The sequence below is a fragment of the Elephas maximus genome, chromosome X (genome assembly GCF_024166365.1).
Source record: "Elephas maximus indicus isolate mEleMax1 chromosome X, mEleMax1 primary haplotype, whole genome shotgun sequence".
In the NCBI taxonomy this organism is placed as follows: Eukaryota; Metazoa; Chordata; class Mammalia; order Proboscidea; family Elephantidae; genus Elephas; species Elephas maximus.
Window position 1 is genome coordinate 5,792,274 of NC_064846.1, and position 17,489 is coordinate 5,809,762.

The following is a 17,489-nucleotide window of genomic DNA, read 5'->3' on the forward strand; positions in this document are numbered from 1 at the left end:
TAGACGATATGGAGGGGGCAGCAACGAGTAGGACATACAGCTTCACCACCCATTCCCCCAAAGGTCTGCTTTTTCTCAGACACAGGCTGGAGGTGCCTCCTGCCCTCTGGGGCTCCATCCTGCTCTCCAAAGTTGAGGGAAGTGGAGCAGGAAGGACTAGGGGGTCCTACACTCTTGACCTGGCCAAGTGTGCCCCCTGCCCCCCCCCCAGCCTCCTGAAGATGAAGCTGGCCTGAGAAAGGAAAAGGCCCATTTCCTGCTCTTTGCCCTTACCACAGCCACTGCCTAGGCCCTGTGCTTCGATCTCCCTGTCCCCATTCCTGCCTCACTTGACATGGACCAAGGGCTCAGTGCTGGGGACTTCGACCACTTTGTTCTACCAGGTCCACTGTATTGGGGGCAGGGTGGGAAGGCGAAGGAAAGGGAGGAGGCGTCCTCATGGAGGAAGGAGAAGGCTGAAGAAAGAAAAAAAAGTTTTTTTTTTTTTGGAGGTGGTGAGAAATGACAAATGAAAATGTAGCTCTGGGTACTGTGCTGTAGCATAAACCACCTGCATCTCTCTGATCATTAGCCGCTTCCTCTGAAAAATAAGGTGGAATTATCCCCACTTGCCATCCCCAGGTTGCTGTGAGGACTACTCCACGAAAGAGGGGAGGGTGGTGTGTAGAGCGTCAAGGCAGCAGTGCTCTCAGGCTGCCAGGGGGCCACTGGGTAAGCCCCTGGGCAAGCCCCTGGGCATTGGCACAAAGGCCCTGGGTTCAAATCCTAGCTATCCCATCTGTTAAGTGTATGACTTTGGGCAAGTACATCCCTCTAAGTTTTGATTTCCTCATCTGTGAAATGGGCACATTAGTATCCACTCAAGTCTTGATTTCCTCATCTGTGAAATGGGGATGTTAGTGTCTACTTCATAAACTTGTTGTGAACAATAAACTCGTGACTGCCAAAGACTAACTTCCGCTTCCAGGAGAACCCCGAAGTGGTTCTGCCTTCCTCCTTCCCATCTCCACCCTTTATTTAAAAAGTAGCCCCAGCAAAATGGTACAGCCACTTTAGAAAACAGTTTGGCAGTGACTTATAAAGTTAAAGGTACACTTACCATATGACTCAGTAATCCCACCCCTAGGTATTTATGCAAGAGAAATGGAAACTTATTGACAACAGCAACTTGAAAGATAGGAAGCTTAAGGGGTAGTGAGTTTTTCTTAATGAGAAAGGAACAACTCAGAAAAGGAGAGTGAGAATGGCTGCACAAATCAAAGAATGTAATCAATGTCACTGAATTGTACATGTTAGGAATGGTTGAATTGGTGTATGTTTTTCTGTGTATATTCTCAACAAAAACAAAATTTAAAAAAGCAATAGTAGATGTTTCTGGCCAATATGGCACTATAGACAGAAGCACTACACTGTCCCTCCACAGCAAAGACCCAAAAAACTAAGAAAAACAGAAGTAAATGTCAATCCTGGAACCCTGAAAATCAAATGAAGAGATAAAGAACTCAGCCAAGCACCAAATGGAATAAGAAACTGGCAGAGAACAGAGAGCGAGGAGAGAAATGAGTGGAGGCCCCCTATCAGCTAACGCAGCACGAATTCGCCATCTTGGACTCCTGTCGGAGATCGGTGGACAGGGAGTATGGGAAAGCAGCCTCACAGAGATCCCAGCAGGAGATGGAATACCCAGTAAACAGCGATATATGATTTTCCACCCCCCCCATCCTTTTTCCCCGTTTGACCTCCCCTGCTTCACAGCTGACTGAGGTCACTCAGATGGCCAGATAGTGCAGGGTCCATGCCACTTGGACTTGCCCCACCCACATCGGAGATTGACAGACAGGGAGTAGGGAAAGCAGCTTCAAGGAGCTCCTAGCAGGAAACGGAGCTCCTGGTAACCAGCAATATATGCTTTTCCACCCCCCATTCTTCTCCCCCTCTGCTGCTCAGCATCCTCTGCTTCCTGCCGGCTGTAGTCTCTTGACCCAGAGGCACTGGTTCCTGCCTCTTGCCGCTAGGATTTGCCCCACCCACACTGGTTGGCTCTCAGAGTGCCATTTCGTTGTTGCTGGTGTTGCTTTTTTCTACTTCTTTTGGTTTCTTCTGTGCCTCTCACCATCTAACCCTCCTTTCTCTCAAACACCTTGCTCTGTGTGCCATCTTTGCTTCTTCTTGAAAGGCTGTGAAGTGCCACTCGACTGGGGAACTGCTTCCCCAGCCCACACCACCACGCTTGTGGGATCCCCAGGGCTTTTTGTTTTGTTTTGTTTTACTTTACTTTGTTTTGTTTGTTTCTCTTTGTTTTTGTGGCTTGGGAGCCCCTTCTAGCTGGGCTGCACTGTGCGGCTTGGGAGCCACTTTCCCAATCTGCGAAACTGCATTGTTGGGATCCCTGCAGGCATTTCTTTTTTTTTCTTTTTGTCTCTCCTCATTTCTCAATTTCTCATCTCTCTATACTTACCTTCTTTTCCCATCTCCTGAATACCTGGTGCTGTGTGACATCTCTACCCCTTCTAGCCAGGCTGTACTGAGTGGCCTGGGAGCCACTGTCCCAGTCTTCACAGCTGCACTGGTGGGATGCCTGAGGGCTTTTCTTTCTTTCTTTTTTTCCTAATTTTTTTTATTTTCTCTTTTTCTTTTCTTCCCTTGTTCTTTTTTCTCCATTTCTCAGTTTCTCATTTTTCCACTCCAATGGCAAGCTCCCTTTGCACTCTTTTTCTTTTCCTTTGTTTGTTTTTGGCTCCTGTTTCTCTCTCCACTTTCCCATGCCCGTATTAGCTCCACACATCACAACCTTTCCCCTCCCTCCTGCCTACCCGCACCATGTGCTGAACATCACACCCCCGAGCAGCACAGGCAAGGCCTACCAGAACCTGCCCAGTGCTGATTCCTGGCCTGCCCTGTAGGCCCTACTACATGCCACAAACAACCCATCCAAGCCCCTCCCCTTCAAGTGGACCTGCCCTGCTGAACCATAGCTGAGCGACTGGCCCTGCCCATTGGACAAGGAGGTGAAAAGTATCACGCTCACAGACTAGCAAACAACAAAGAATGCACAGCCCGCCTGCTCAGACATAACCAAATAAAACAAAAAAGCAAGACGAAACAAGAAAATCTACAATCAATAAATGGAGAAAATAGATACTGGATGTCCGGAACACAGCAGACAATATCAAAACAAAACAAAAAAACAGGACAGGATGGTTCCAGGAGTCATCCAAAAGAAAACATCAGATGACATTCCAGTAAAAGAAAGGGCACTGGTAGGGAACTCAGATGTCTAATATTCAGAGCTATCCAAGAGTTGAAGCAAAAACTAAACAAAAATGAGGAAAAAATAGACAAACTCATGGAAAATACAGACGAAAAAATGGAAGAATTCAGGAAAATAATACAGGAACTAAATACCAAAATAAACTCACAACTAGAAATCATACACAAACAACAACTAGAAATCCAAAAGATAAACAACAAAATTTCAGAAATGGACAATGTTATAGAAGGGCTGAGGAGGAGGTTTGAAACAATGGAAGACAGGATCAGCAAAGTTGAAGACCAACACTTGGATGCAACTCTGAGGAAAAATCAGAAAAAAGAAGGGAGAAAAATAAAGAAACGCTGAGAATTATGTGGGATACAATCAAAAGCAAAAATTCGTGAGTGATCAGAGTCCCAGAAAAGCAGGAGAAAATGGAAAACACAGAGAGAATCATTGAAGATTTACTGACAGAAAACTTCCCTAATATCATAAAAGACAAAACGCTGACCATCCAAGAAACTCAGTGAACACCATATAGGAGAGATCCCAAAAGAAAATCACCAAGACATATCATAATCACATTTGCTGAAACCAAAGACAAAGAAAGCATCCTGAGAGCAGCTCGAGAAAAATGAAAACTCGCAGATGAGAAACAATAAGATTAAAAAAAAAAAAAAAGCTCTGATTATTCACCAGAATCCATGCAGGCAAGAAGGCAATGGGAGGGCATATATAAAACCTTGAGAGAAAAACATTGCCAAACAAGAATAATAAATCCTGCAAAACTCTCATTCAAATAAAACAAAAGTTAAGACATTTCCAGATAAACAGAAATCAAGGGACTATGTAAAAACCAAACCAAACTCACAAGAATTATTAAAGAGAGTCCTTCAGTTTGAGAACAAACAACATCAGACCACAGCCCGAAGCTAGGATGCAAGATTGTATCAGCCAGATACCAACCTAGAAAATGAACTCTCAAGGACTATCCAAAACCAAAAGAAATACGACAGAGAACCAGAGAGGTTAATCTGTAAATGACAACAACGTCAGAACAATAAAAGAGAGAATAAACAGTGTAGGTATAGAACTTTCTAGTGGAGATGAAGGCAAGGCGATAGATACCAAGTAATAGTAGGCTGGTGCAAACCTAGGAAGACAGGGGTAAGTTTCAAGGTAACCACAAAGAAAGTTAACAAACCTACTCATCTAAATAAAGAACAAAAACATAAAGTCTCAGTAAAAACAAAATCTACAAAAATAAATGAAAAAAGAATTTCACAAACAAAAGGTACTCAGCACAGGAGAGTAAGAGGAACAAGGAAAATGTCAGCACCACAAAAAAAAAGCACTACAAAATGACAGCAATAAACTCATACCTATCAATAATTACACTGAATGTAAATGGCTTAAGTGCACCCATAAAGAGACAGAGAGTGATGGAATGGATTAAAAAAAAAAACAGGATCCATCAATATGTTGTCTACAAGAGACACACCTTAGAAGCTAAGATGTAAATTTATTAAAAATCAAAGGATAGAAAAAAATACCACTACTGTAAAAGCTCACGAAAAGGTTTACACACAAAAAGAAACAATCTTTGATGGTTATGAGGGAGGGGAGGGATGGGGATGGAAAAACACTAAATAAATAAACAATAGGTAAGTGGAAACTTTGGTGAAGGGTAAGACAGTACACAATACTGGGGAAGCCAGCGCCACCTGTACAAGGCAAGCCCATGGTAGCTCCATAGACACATGGACCTGAGGGACCGATTTGCTGGGCTGAGGGCTGTGGGGACCATTGTATCAGGGAACCTCTAGGTCAATTGGCCTCAGAGTTTATAAAGAATGTGTTCTACATTCTACTTTGGTGAGTAGCGTCTGGGGTCTTAAAAGTCTGTGAGCAGCCATCTAGGATACTCCACTGGTCTCATCCCTTCGGGAGCAAGGAAGAATGAATAAAACTAAAGACACAAGGGAAAAATTAGTCCAAAGGACTGAGGGACCACATCTACTACGGCCTCCACCAGACTGAGTCCAGTTCAACTAGATAGTGCCTGGCTACCACCACTGACTGCTCTGACAGGATCACAATAGAGGGTCCCGGACAGAGCTGGAGAAAAACGTAGAACAAAATTCTAACTCACAAAAAAAGACCAGACTTGCTGGCCTGACAGAGACTGGAGAAACCCTGAGAGTATGGCCCCTGGATACCCTTTCAGCTCAGTAATGAAGTCACTCCGGAGGTCCACCCTTCCGCCAAAGAGTGGACAGGCCCATAAAACAAAACGAGACTAAAGGGATACGCTGGTCCAGGGGAAAGGACTAGAAGGCGGGAAGGGGCAGGAAAGCTGGTAATAGGGAACCCAAGGTTGAGAAAGGAAAATGTTGACATGTCATGGGGTTGTTAACCAATGTCATAAAACAATACGTGTACTAATCTTTTAATGAAAAATTAGTTTGCTCTGTAAACCTTCATCTAAAATACAGTAAAAAAAGAAAGAAAAAGAGAAAACAAACAAACAAAAAGCAATAGAAACTTATGTTCACACAAAGACTTGTATTCAAATGCTCATAACAGCCTTTTAAAAATAACAGTATAAAAGGTAGCTCAGATTTCTGTCAACTGGTGAATGGCTGAACAAATGGTTGTATACCATACAATAGACCACTACTCACCAATAAAAAGGAAGAACTATTGATATATGCTACAACATGAATAATGAGTCTCAAAAATATTAGGTTTAGACATCATACAGAAAACATTACATACTGTAACTCATTGCTGTCACGTCGATTCCGACTCATAGCGACCTTATACGACAGGGTAGAACTGCCCCACAGGGTTTCCAAGGCTTAATGTTCTCGGGAGCTGACTGCCACGTCTTCCTCCTGAGGAGCAGCTGGTGAGTTGAACCACCAACCTTTTGGTTAACAGCTGAGGGTTTGACCACTTCGCCACCAGGGCTCCTTTTATTACATACTACTGTAGGGTTCCATTTACATTGCTTTTTGGAAAAGGCAAAGCTATAGTGTTAGAAAGCAGAGCTGTGGTTGACTGGGGTCAGAGGAGTTGGGGAAGGCACTGGCTGCAAAGGGAGCAGAGGAATGTTTTTGGGTGATGGAGATGTTCTAGATCTCGTTTCTAACGATGATTAGGCAACTGTATACAGGTAGTCCCCGAGTTATAGCAAACAATGCTTATGACCTCTGGGTTTTTTTTTTGTACATCTTATTGTTAGTAATATGTACTACATACAAGGTTGCAGCCCATAATTTGCTGATGCTATCATTCTCAGATGTTCACGCACAGATGTTCGGTTTTATGATTTACTATTCAAAACACTGCTGTATATGGCCCGGTCTACAATGAAGTCAGTGTCAGGAGTCGTAACAGATAGAAAGTTGGGCGATGTTCAACTCTAACAGCATACGACAATTGAACTGCTCAAGAGCCAAACAATTCCAACTTCCTTGTTAGGACACTGACGCCGACGTCATTGTAGACCACGCCTACAGCGTGATCTTATTCAGCATTTTGTACCATAAGAAGCATCAGTTGTTATTTGAAAGTTGTAAGTCCCTAGATGGTGCCAATGATTAACATGTTCACTGCTAACCAAAAGGTTGAAGGTTCGAGTCCACCCAGAGGTGCCTCAGAAGAAAGGCCTGGCAATCTAATTCCGAAAAATCAGCCACTGAAAACCTTATGGAGCACAGTTCTACTCTCATGCACTTGGGGTCACCATGAGTCAGAATCGACTCCATGGCAACTGATTATTGGATACAGTTGCCCAAACTCACTAAACTATAAGCACAAAATGGGTGAATTTCATTGTAGGTAGATTATGCTTTAATAAAGCTGAGGTTTAAAAAGGGAAAAATAAAAGTAGCCTCAGTGAAGTTTCCTGAGGCTGCCCAGAATTGTCAGTCTGTGTTTGCTATTTTCCAAGGGGCCTGGGGCCTTGAAGGGAAGAAAGGTGAAGAAGCTTGACCCAGCAATATTGAGGATGTGCTACACAGCCACAGCCTGAGTGGGGCTAGGGAAAAGCCCCTCCTCCCAGGAGAAGACAGAGTGGCCCAGTCCCATGGGGTGGGACAGAAGTGCTTACCTGGATGGAGGAGGACTGGGAGCTGAGTCCCGACAGAGGGAGCATGACCGTATCTGCCCCAGGGGGAGAAAGTGGGAGCTGCCAGTGCCCTGCAGAAGTAATCTGCACCCGGAGGGCCAACCTGGACTCTGTGCTCACGTGCAGACTGGAGTGCTGTGGCTTCTCGCTGGTGGTTCACGTCCGCTTTCTTTAGAACTCAATGTGGACTCACGGCCTCCTTGGGGAGGCCCAGCTCGTCAGCAGGGTGTATTTTCCCAGGTACTGAGTGAAAGTTCGAGCCAAGTGATGGGACAAGCAAACGCACACAGAGCAACCCAGGTTCTGTCCCAGGGCTTCTTGGACACAGAGCCAGGCATGCAGGCATTGTTGTTATGACATCACAATGTTTCCAAGGGCCAGCCCGGTGTGTCTCCCGCATCGCTAGGCAAATATAGCGTGTTCATGGATGTCTGTGAGGTCAAGTCCATAAATGGCATGGTGAGAAAATTGACCTAGCATCCCTTTCCCCTAGTCAGATCACAAATCACACCAAAGACAGAAGAAATGCCAACTCACAAGATTCCCTCCTTCTGCCACCAATGAGGAGGTCAAAAAAACAAAAAATCTCAGATTCTTACACTAAATTTTTTTTTGAGGTAAGCTCTGTAAGGAAATGTTCCATGATACATTCAAGTAGGTTCTAATCAAAACAGATTTTTAGAAAGAGCTTTATCTTTTTATTTGGAAGGACAAGCTTGACTCATGTTGAAGTGGGTCATATGCTACTTCTCAAGCACTGAAAGGTTGGGAGATGCAAGATTATAATTAAAAGAGAATATAAGAGAATGGGAGAAATAAAAGAGGAAAAACCTGAATGTCAGCAAATATTTGCTGAACCTGCATGAAATCTTGTTATTTAAGATCAATTAAACCACCACAAGTAGCTCCAGTTAAAAGGACCAAATAACCCAATTGGTTGACGAGGCTCTCCCTGGTTCGTCTCAGCTGTGATTATGCCAGAAGGTCAGCTTCCATCCAGGACAGGAGGTTCCACGTCCTGTTGTAGAAAAAAAAGCCTCCTACAGGAAGCCAGAAAGGAACGAAGACTCCCAGTCCCAGGTGACTGGAGGGATGAGGAAAGCAAGAACATGCGTCCTTTCCAAAATAAATACTGCCACCTTTCCTTTGTGTCACTGCCAAAAACGCATGCGAGTTGTGAAGGGTGGTGGTGGTGCGGGGGTCCTTTCCCAGAGCGTCTTCCCAGGCCCTTCCTCTACATTTGGGAGACAAAACAGCAGGGAAAAGGCCAGAGTGTCCCAGGGAGAAGGATGCAATGGAATTGCCCTAGAAACTGCCTCCTAAACAGCCCACCCATCAGCAGGTGGGGAGCTGGCGAGGAATTTTTTGAGAAAACACCCTAGATAGAGTCTGCAGAAGACCCTCCCTTTTCACTTCGAGCCTTCAGGGACCACTTCAAAGAGGTCATTGACCACTGGGGGATATGTGCACCCCCCGAAAGAAGTCTTCAGGTGGGGGCCTCCAGGGGAATCTATGTGAGCTGAATGGGGTCTCAGCCACCTCTTTGGCCTCCTACCCCGGACTCTGCCAGTCTCCTAGGGAGCTTAGTAATGTTCCTAGTGACGGCTGCAGACCATCCACCCGCCCTTCCTCGTGCCTGGTTAGTTCATGGAGGTGTGTGACACAAAGCAGCTCATGTGAGTGAAAGCCTTTTAAAAACTGTCAAGGCCTGTCTCAGTTTTCTAGGGCTGTCATGACAAAGCACCACAAACTGGGTGGCTAATGAGAGATGTATTGGCTCACAGTTCTGGAGGCTGGAAGTCCGAATGCAGGGTGCTGGCTGCGTTGAGTCCCTCTGAGGGCTCTGTGCCTCTCTCCTAGCTTCTGGTTGTTGCTGGCAACTCGCGGCCACTGTAGCCACAGTACTCTTTGGTCTGGTGAAACAGTCACTCTGAGACTTGTTATTGTCCTGGTTGAGTTTATCATCCAGGAAGACCCTGATATCACATGGTTTTATGGGGAGGGAGGGAAATACAGTACTGCTTTTGACTCGTAGTATTGTTCAGTCGCTGTTGCATTCTTAAATTAAATTCAACCAAATACTATCTCAACAAACAGGCATTGAGCCTGTTCTAGCCACGGTACTAGATGCTAAAGGGACACAGAGAGGTTTAAGACACGGCCAAGCCAGGCAAGAGATGAGAGCTACAGAGAGGATGAGCACTTCGACAAACACCTACAATGTTTCTTCACTCCAATTCAGCAAGTTTTTAATTGAGTGCCCACTGTGTGCTGAGATGGGGACATGGTGCCTGCCACCATGGGTTAGGACGGGTTACTGTAATGGATGTGTACTTCCACAAGCAGTTCGTTACAGCCCCCGCTCCAGGCTGAGGGTGAGAGTCCAGGGTGCTATAAAAGTAGTGAGCAGCATCCTGGGCCAGTCAGAATGTCAGGGGGCCTCCCTGAGGAAGGTACCTTTGAGTTGACATGATGTAGTGATGAGTGCTATAAGCTGTAGGTATACAAATTGCCACAGGAACCCAGAGGACAAGCTGATAAAACCGTGCATAAGGTGGGGTCTGTTTCATAGAGGTGGTGATGTTTGGGCTGGGCCTTGACCAGCGAGTAGAAGTTTACCAGGTAAAAAAAGAAAGGGGGACCATTCTAAGCTGGAGTTGGCACGGACAAAAGCAGGGAGACCAGAGAATTTATTGTCCAAACCAGGACACCTTTAAAGGGATGCGCTGTTCGTTAATATGCTGGGACAACAGGCACAAGTGGCGGCTGTCCTCAGTACACCTGGATGTGTGATCCCCCTGGCAAAAGCATGCAACCGTGAGTGTGCAGGGATCGTTTGGGGAACAGAGCAGTTAGAGTGTGGGATTGGTTGGGAAGGGGTGGGCATAGAAGGCGAGGCAGAAGATGGGGATAGCTGTGAAAGAAGGCCACCCTACAACGTTTGTCAACTGGAGTGCAGCATGATATGTTCCAAAAAGGCAATCTGGTAGCCTGGCCCTTCAATTTGGTCCGATCAGCGGCAGACAATACTTCTTTGGCCCTTTTTTCTCCTCACAGTTACAAAAATACCATTTTCATATTGTGCTTCCCTTTTGGAAATCCAAGAAAGCAAAATATGCATCCTGAAAGCAATGAGATCCCTTTAATTGAAAGGGTTTTCGCCACCCTTTTCCACCACCAGGACCTGCCAGCTAACAATCGCTTTCCCTATTAGGATATACCTGTGACCGGTTGCCCTTGAGTTGACTCCAACTCATGGCGGTGCCATGTATGTCAGAGTAGAACTGCACTCCATAGAATTTTCATTGGCTGATTATTTGGAATTAGATTGCCAGGACTTTCTTCTGTGGTGCCTCCGGGAGGAATTGAACTTTCAACCTTTTGGTTAGCAGTTGTTGTTGTCGTTGTTACGTGCCATTGAGTTGGTTCCGACTCATAGCAACCCCATGTACAACAGAATGAAAACTTGCCCGGTCCTGCGCCATCCTCGAAATTGTTGTTATGCTTGAGCCCATTGTTGCAGCCACTGTGTCAATCCATCTCGTTGAGGGTCTTCCTCTTTTCCACTGACCCTGTACTCTGCCAAGCATGATGTCCTTCTCCAAGGACTTGTACCTCCTGATAATATGTCCAAAGTACTTGAGACGCAGTCTCGCCATCCTTGCTTCTAAGGAGCATTTCTCGTTGTACTTCCTCCAAGACAGATTTGTTTGTCCTTTTGGTAGTCCATAGCATTGGTTAGCAGGGAGCATGTTAACCATTCGCATCACCCAGGGAGTCCATTAGAATACGCAGCATAGGCTGATTCTCAGTAAAAGCTTGTGGGCAGAATAAAAAGCTGTTTAATCTTATGGAGGTGACTTTAGAACTGGTTTTCGGCACTTGGGTGCAGTGGGTGATGTATCATCAGCACTTAAAAGCCTCACTTGCCTTTGATTCCGGACCTGCAATAGTGCTTTCCACACTGCTCCACGGAGCTGGGGGGTCTGATAGTGCCCCAGAAAGTGCCCTGGAGGCTGCAAGAGGCTAGGCAGGACACACCAGAGGAGTTCAGCTTGGGCTGGGTTTATATTTGTTTGATTTGTCTGAAAATGGCTTGTAAGTTAGGAAAACCTGAGGTTTATGCCCATGGCCAGCTTCTCTCAGCCTAAGAGCAAGTCTGTTTGACCAGAAAATGGAAGTCATTGATTTCATTCATCCAGCAAATATCTACTGAGCACCAGCTCTATACTGGCCCTCTTCTCAGAACTGGAGTACAGCAGTGAACAGGTGTGTGTTTCTGTGGTGACCGCTTTGGTGGGGAATTTGGTGACAACAGAAGCCACCTAAAGCCATATTTTTTTTTCAGTCAACAATATCCTAATGAATAATACCTACTAAAGATCACTTCTGAAATGCCTAGATTGGCACCAGGTCCTGCAAGAAGCATGTCACCTCGAGGCTTTCGAGACCCTTTAGGCTTCTCTCAGAAGCGGAAGGACGGACAGAAGCTGCTTTCTTGTTTCCTCGTCTTTTTCCTCAGCAGCTCAGCACAGGCTGTCTGGGAGCCAGCTGGGAGAAGTCTAAAGGGAGGGGCCAGCCTGAGTCCTTCTGCTCTCCCCTCCCTTCTGCCCTGCCTCCTTGCTCAGTGATTGCAGCAGCAGCCCTGGCCTTCTGCACGCCCCAGCCTGACCAGCCCAGGCTGGCAGGCCCAGCGTCTGTGGACAAACATTAACCGAAGCAGCCCCCAGGGTCTTCTCCCCGCATGCCATCCATTCTGCACCCTGCATCTCACAGCCTCCAACAGGCCAACACCAGGAAGTTGGGCACACTGAAGCCCACGCCAGGTAGGTCTTGGTTGCTCCAGCTGTGGGGGCCGTTAATGGGAAATTCTTTTGAGAAGTTTGTCTCCATAGCCTGTTACTGTTTCCAAGCACTTCTCGAAGTGTGAAGGGTGGGAACAAAATGCCCCTCGCCTGACTCCCACACCTTGGGTCTGAGGGACATTTCGTGGGTCTGATCCTGAGAATGATTAACAAGAGCACTAAACATAGCTTATCTTTGCACGTATCCTCTTACTGAATCTCCCCACCCACTGCCCTGCCATGTAAGTATGATTAGCATACCCATTTTAGAGATGGAAGGAAGTTTGCAGAAGTCAGGGGACCCTCCCAATGTCACATGGCTCCTAAGTGGCCCACAGGGGTTTGAACCCAGGGCTGATTGACTCCAGAGCTTAAGTGTTTGCTTAAGGGTTTCTAACCAGTTCATTCCAGTTTGAACCCCTGCTGAGAATTTGCCTTTCCATCCCAGATATACTGAATCAGAATCTACATTTTAACAAGATTCCCAGGACATTCTTATGTATAATAAAATTTGGGAACCACTGCTCTACTAGTGGAAACCCTGGTGGTGTAGTAAAGTGCAATGGTTGCTAACCAAAAGGTTGGTAGTTCGAATCCACCAGGCACCCCTTGGAAACTCTGTGGGGCAGTTCTTTTCTGTCCTATAGGGTCGCTATGAGTCAAAATCTACTCGATGGCAATAGGTTGGGTTTGGTTTGGCCCTACTAGTGGTTCTCAGAATTGGTCTCCAACCAACCAGCAGCTTTATCATCACCTGGGAACTTGTTAGAAATGCAAAGGACTGGTTTACTTTTTGCTTTTGTGTGAACCTGCCTTTCGGATGTGTTTTGCAGCGGGTGACGCTTCGTCCGCAGCCACATCACTCCAACCCACATTCAGTAGATGCACGGTGAGTTTGCGTTCACCCCTAAGATCAGTGGGCTGGCTCCCAATGTCTCCTACGCCTATAGCAAACTCATAGGAGCTAAAAAGAAGGCATCCACTCAGTCATCTTCTGGGGGGTGGGGTAGTGCTTATTTGAGGAGAGATCTGGACCTTTAAAATAATTTCCCCCAAATACCTCTGACTTGTGAAAAAGCAGACAAGAAAGCACTGATAATTTGAAGCTTACTTCCTGTTTATGGTGGTTACCATATTTATTTTAGGCCTAATGTGAGTTCTGGTTTTCTGCAGACTGTGGATACTTTGGAGTCCCTGGGTAATACAAATGGTTAACACGCTTGGCTGCTAATCAAAAGGGTAGAGGTTCAAGTATGCCCACTGGCACCTTGGAAAAAAGGCCTGGTGATCTACTTCCAAAAAAAAAAAAAACCTGTTGCTGTCAAGTCAATTCCAACTCATGGCGACCCTATTGGACAGAGTAGAACTGCGCCCATAGAGTTTCCAAGGAGCAGCTGGTGGATTTGAACTGCTGACCTTTTGGTTAGCAGCTGTAGCACTTAACCACTACGCCACCAGGTCAGCTCTGAAAACCCTATGGAGCACAGTTCTACTCTAACACACACGGGGTCGCCATGAGCTGGGGTCGAGTCCACGGCAGCTGGTTTTCTGGTGGTGTACACTTTGTGTGTCCTGGGCCTTAGGTAGTCCGTGTCTGAAATACCTTGGTGTCCCACCGAACAGCCTCGATGCTGCCCCTTCTCCATTTTCGGTGACTGTGGAGGTTTATATAGCTGGGGGTTTGGCATGTGATAGTCATAGTGACGGTTTACCAGATGTCAGACTCTCAGTCAAGAAGCTCCAGTATGAGGAAAGCACACACACCTGTCTTTTAGACTTGGATTCTCAGGGTGCACTGCAACCCCAGGTGACAGGAGAGCTTGTCGGGAAGGTCAACAGGTTTTCCACAGGTATCGTCAGAGAGAAGGGGGCTCGGGTCCTTCAAAGGCAGCTCCTGGGACTCCCGGTGAGCATTGCCACGGAGACCAAGAGTCCAAGCCAGGGGCAGGGCCTCAGGGCTCCAGGGAGGAAACTCGTCTCTTCTAGACTCCCCATGCACCACTGGAGGTCCTGGTGGCCACACTGCTACCTTGGGAGCCCCTGCCTTGCTGAATCAGCTCAGCCTCCCCTACCCCTACCCTTCTCAGAGTTCTCAGGAGCGTTGTCAGAGGTGTCTAAGTCCCCTCTTAGAAACTTCCCAGCCCTCACACCATCATTCCTTGGTGGGGCTCATCCTGCTTCTCTTACCCTTCCCCTCCCCGGCTAGAAGGCTCCCAGTCCTTCATCACGCAAGCCCACCCCTGCAGCAGGGCCCAGATTAGGAGGGACTTCAAGACACTCAAAGATACAAGAGACATTTTCATCTGAGGGGAGCACCAGGCTGGGAACGCCAATCAAAAGAGACCCCTGCCCCTCCCAGACAAGGTCACCTTGGGCCATTCCTACCCCCTCCCGCCAAGCTTGCCAGATTTAACAAAAATGCAGGACACTTAGTTCCATTTGAATTTCACATAAACAATGCCTCTTTTTTAGTGTAAGTATGTCCCATGCAATATTTGGGATATACTTATACCAAATAATCATTCATTGTTCATCTGAAATTCCAGTGGAACTGGCATCCTGTATTTAATCTGGCACCCCCCACCATACCTTGGCGTTTGCCCAGGACAGCCAGTCAGGCTCCCCATCTAGGCTGTGGTGTCAGCAAACACACCCAGCACAGTAGGTGGCTGTGCTCTCGCTCCCCGCAGAAGCCCAGGGCGCAGACTGCACTGTCCTCTGTGCCCATAGTCACGCCTCGGGCATAGCACTTACTGGCTTCTCCTCTAATTATGGGGTTTCGTGTCTGGTTCTCCGCGGGCTTGGAGCTCCTTACAGGCTGGGGCTGATTCCTCTTGCTTTCCCCCGCCCTTCCTCTCTCCCCTCCTTGTGGAGCCCAGCAGAGGGCGGGAGCCAGGGTGGGGGAGCTCAGTCACAGTTCAGTGACATAAGCATATGTGAGAATAAATGAAGACATTTGAGAATAAATGAACACATGTGAGAAGAAATAAACATATGTGAGAAGAAATGAACACAAGTAAGAAGAAATGAACAAACATGTGAGAATAAATAAGGAAACGCTCCCTGATGGCATCTAAATACCAAGGGGGTGAGTTACAAAGGAAAGGCCTGGAGGGGATGAGCTGAGTTGACAGTAGCTGCTTCAAAGGGAGTGAGAGGTGACAATTCCAGGGGACAGGGAGGACAGCAGGAAAGAGCCCCATTCTCCCTGCTCCAGGAGGCCATGAGGCTAGAAACTATGCCAGTGGCATTTCAAGTACCAGCAGGGTCACCCACAGTAGACAGGTTTCAATGGATCACAACAGAACATTGTCTGATACAGTGCTGAAGGATGAGCCCCCTGGGTTAGAAGTCCCTCAAAATACACAGTAGCTGCAACAATCCTGAAGATGGCACAGAACTGGCAATGTTTTGCTGTGTTGTACACAGGTCACCAACTCAGCTGCACTAACAAGAACAACATAAAATGGGCTGGTTGTAATAGCACTAGGATCATTATGAGGCCTGAACACAATAAGTCATCTGAAGTGTCCAGCACAGAAGAAATTCTCAGCAAATGACGGCCTGGGGCTCCTGGAGGTCAGGGACTGTATTCCTTGCTCCTCATGAGTCTGGCTCTGCTGTCCAGCAGATGGCCTCGTGTGCAGGAGGCGCTCCAGGTAAGAAAGAGCATTGAGTGGGCTCTTGCTGCCCTGCCTCGGTGGGCCAGGAGTGGTTCCTACACCGACAGGCTGCTGGTGGGGCTCAGCAGGGAGGGCCGACAGTCTAAGCGAGTGGTTGGAAAGCACAGAGATGGACTGCTTCAGAACCGGGTTCAGATGGGGATCAGCTTCTTGCAGCTGCCTCCACAGGCCAGCACAGCCTGAACCCAGCCTTGCTGGGGTGCGTCCTATTTCAGTGCCTTCATAAAAGGGCTGCTTCTTGGAGGTCTGGGCAGGGCCAGGGCTGGAGTGCAGGCCAACTTTTTCCCCCCTGGCATTTGCCTAGTGACCCAGATTTGTGGCCAGGTGCTGGGCTAACTCCTGCCTGGTTTGGCTGGAGCTAGAGTTTCCAGTTCTAGCAGATAAAAATAACAGGACGCCAGTTTCATTTGAATTTCTGTTTGACAATGAATTGTTTTGTAGTGTAAGTATGCTCCCTGAGGCCTTCGGGATATACTTATCCTACAAACATTATTTGTTAAAAAAAAAATTATTTGTTGCTGATCTGAAATTCACAAGTAACCGGACTCCCTGCCTTTTCTCTGGCAGTCCGCACTGGAGAAAGGCCAGTGGCTGGGGATTGTGTGGGAATCAGCCTTGGGGGGCAGGTTGGAATAGGGACTGCTACCACCAAAAGCACTTTGAATGAATGTGAAGACAATGTCATGGGCTGGTTTGTTTGTCTCTGCATAGAAAGGGCATTCCATGGCCCTCAAATGAAAACAGAATGAGAATTTCAGCTCTGCCTTGCTCTGTTGATGTGGCCCCAGAACACGCCTGGGTTCTGAAAGGGACATTGACTGTCAGACAAGGACTCCTTTCATTTTCTCAGCAGCACACCTTCTAACGCTTGGTGCCCACTACCCTGTGCCCCATTTGGAATACACTTGGGATGGGATACGCAGGGGACATTTGCCTCTCCAGAGGCTGATGTTCTTCTGGGCTGTTCAGAGGTGAGAATTACAAAGGCCACTTAGTCAAGGGACTAGGGAGCAGACACTATCAAAAACAATGAGTAGTTCAATTTCCTGAGTACCTTGGGAGCATCGGGCCCTTCACAGTCTGTTGTTGTTGTTGTTAGGTGCCATTGAGTTGGTTCTGACTCATAGCGACCCCATCTGCAACAGAACGAAACACTGCCTGGTCCTGCACCATCCTCACAATTGTTGTATACAGTTGTTCACAGTATATAGCCTCTAATCCTCACAACAATGCTGAGAGGTCGGGTGATCATTCCCATTTTACAGAAGGGGCAACTGAGGCCCAGGTAGGGAAGAAGTCTTGCGGGTGGGTCATACAGCAAGTGAGTGGTGAAGCTGTGGCTCAAACTCCATTCTCTCTGAACCCAGGGCCTACACTCTTCCTATATACTCCTCTTTGACTCTTGTGCCAGCCAGCATGCTCAATCTCTGCTCCACACCTCAGTTTCCCCATCTGTTAAATGAGGAGAATGGACGAGGTGATCCCTGAGATCTCTCTAGTGGTCCTCCTTCCATGTTGTTGTTAGGTTCTGACTCCTAGTGACCCTACGTACCACAGAATGAAACTCTGCCTGA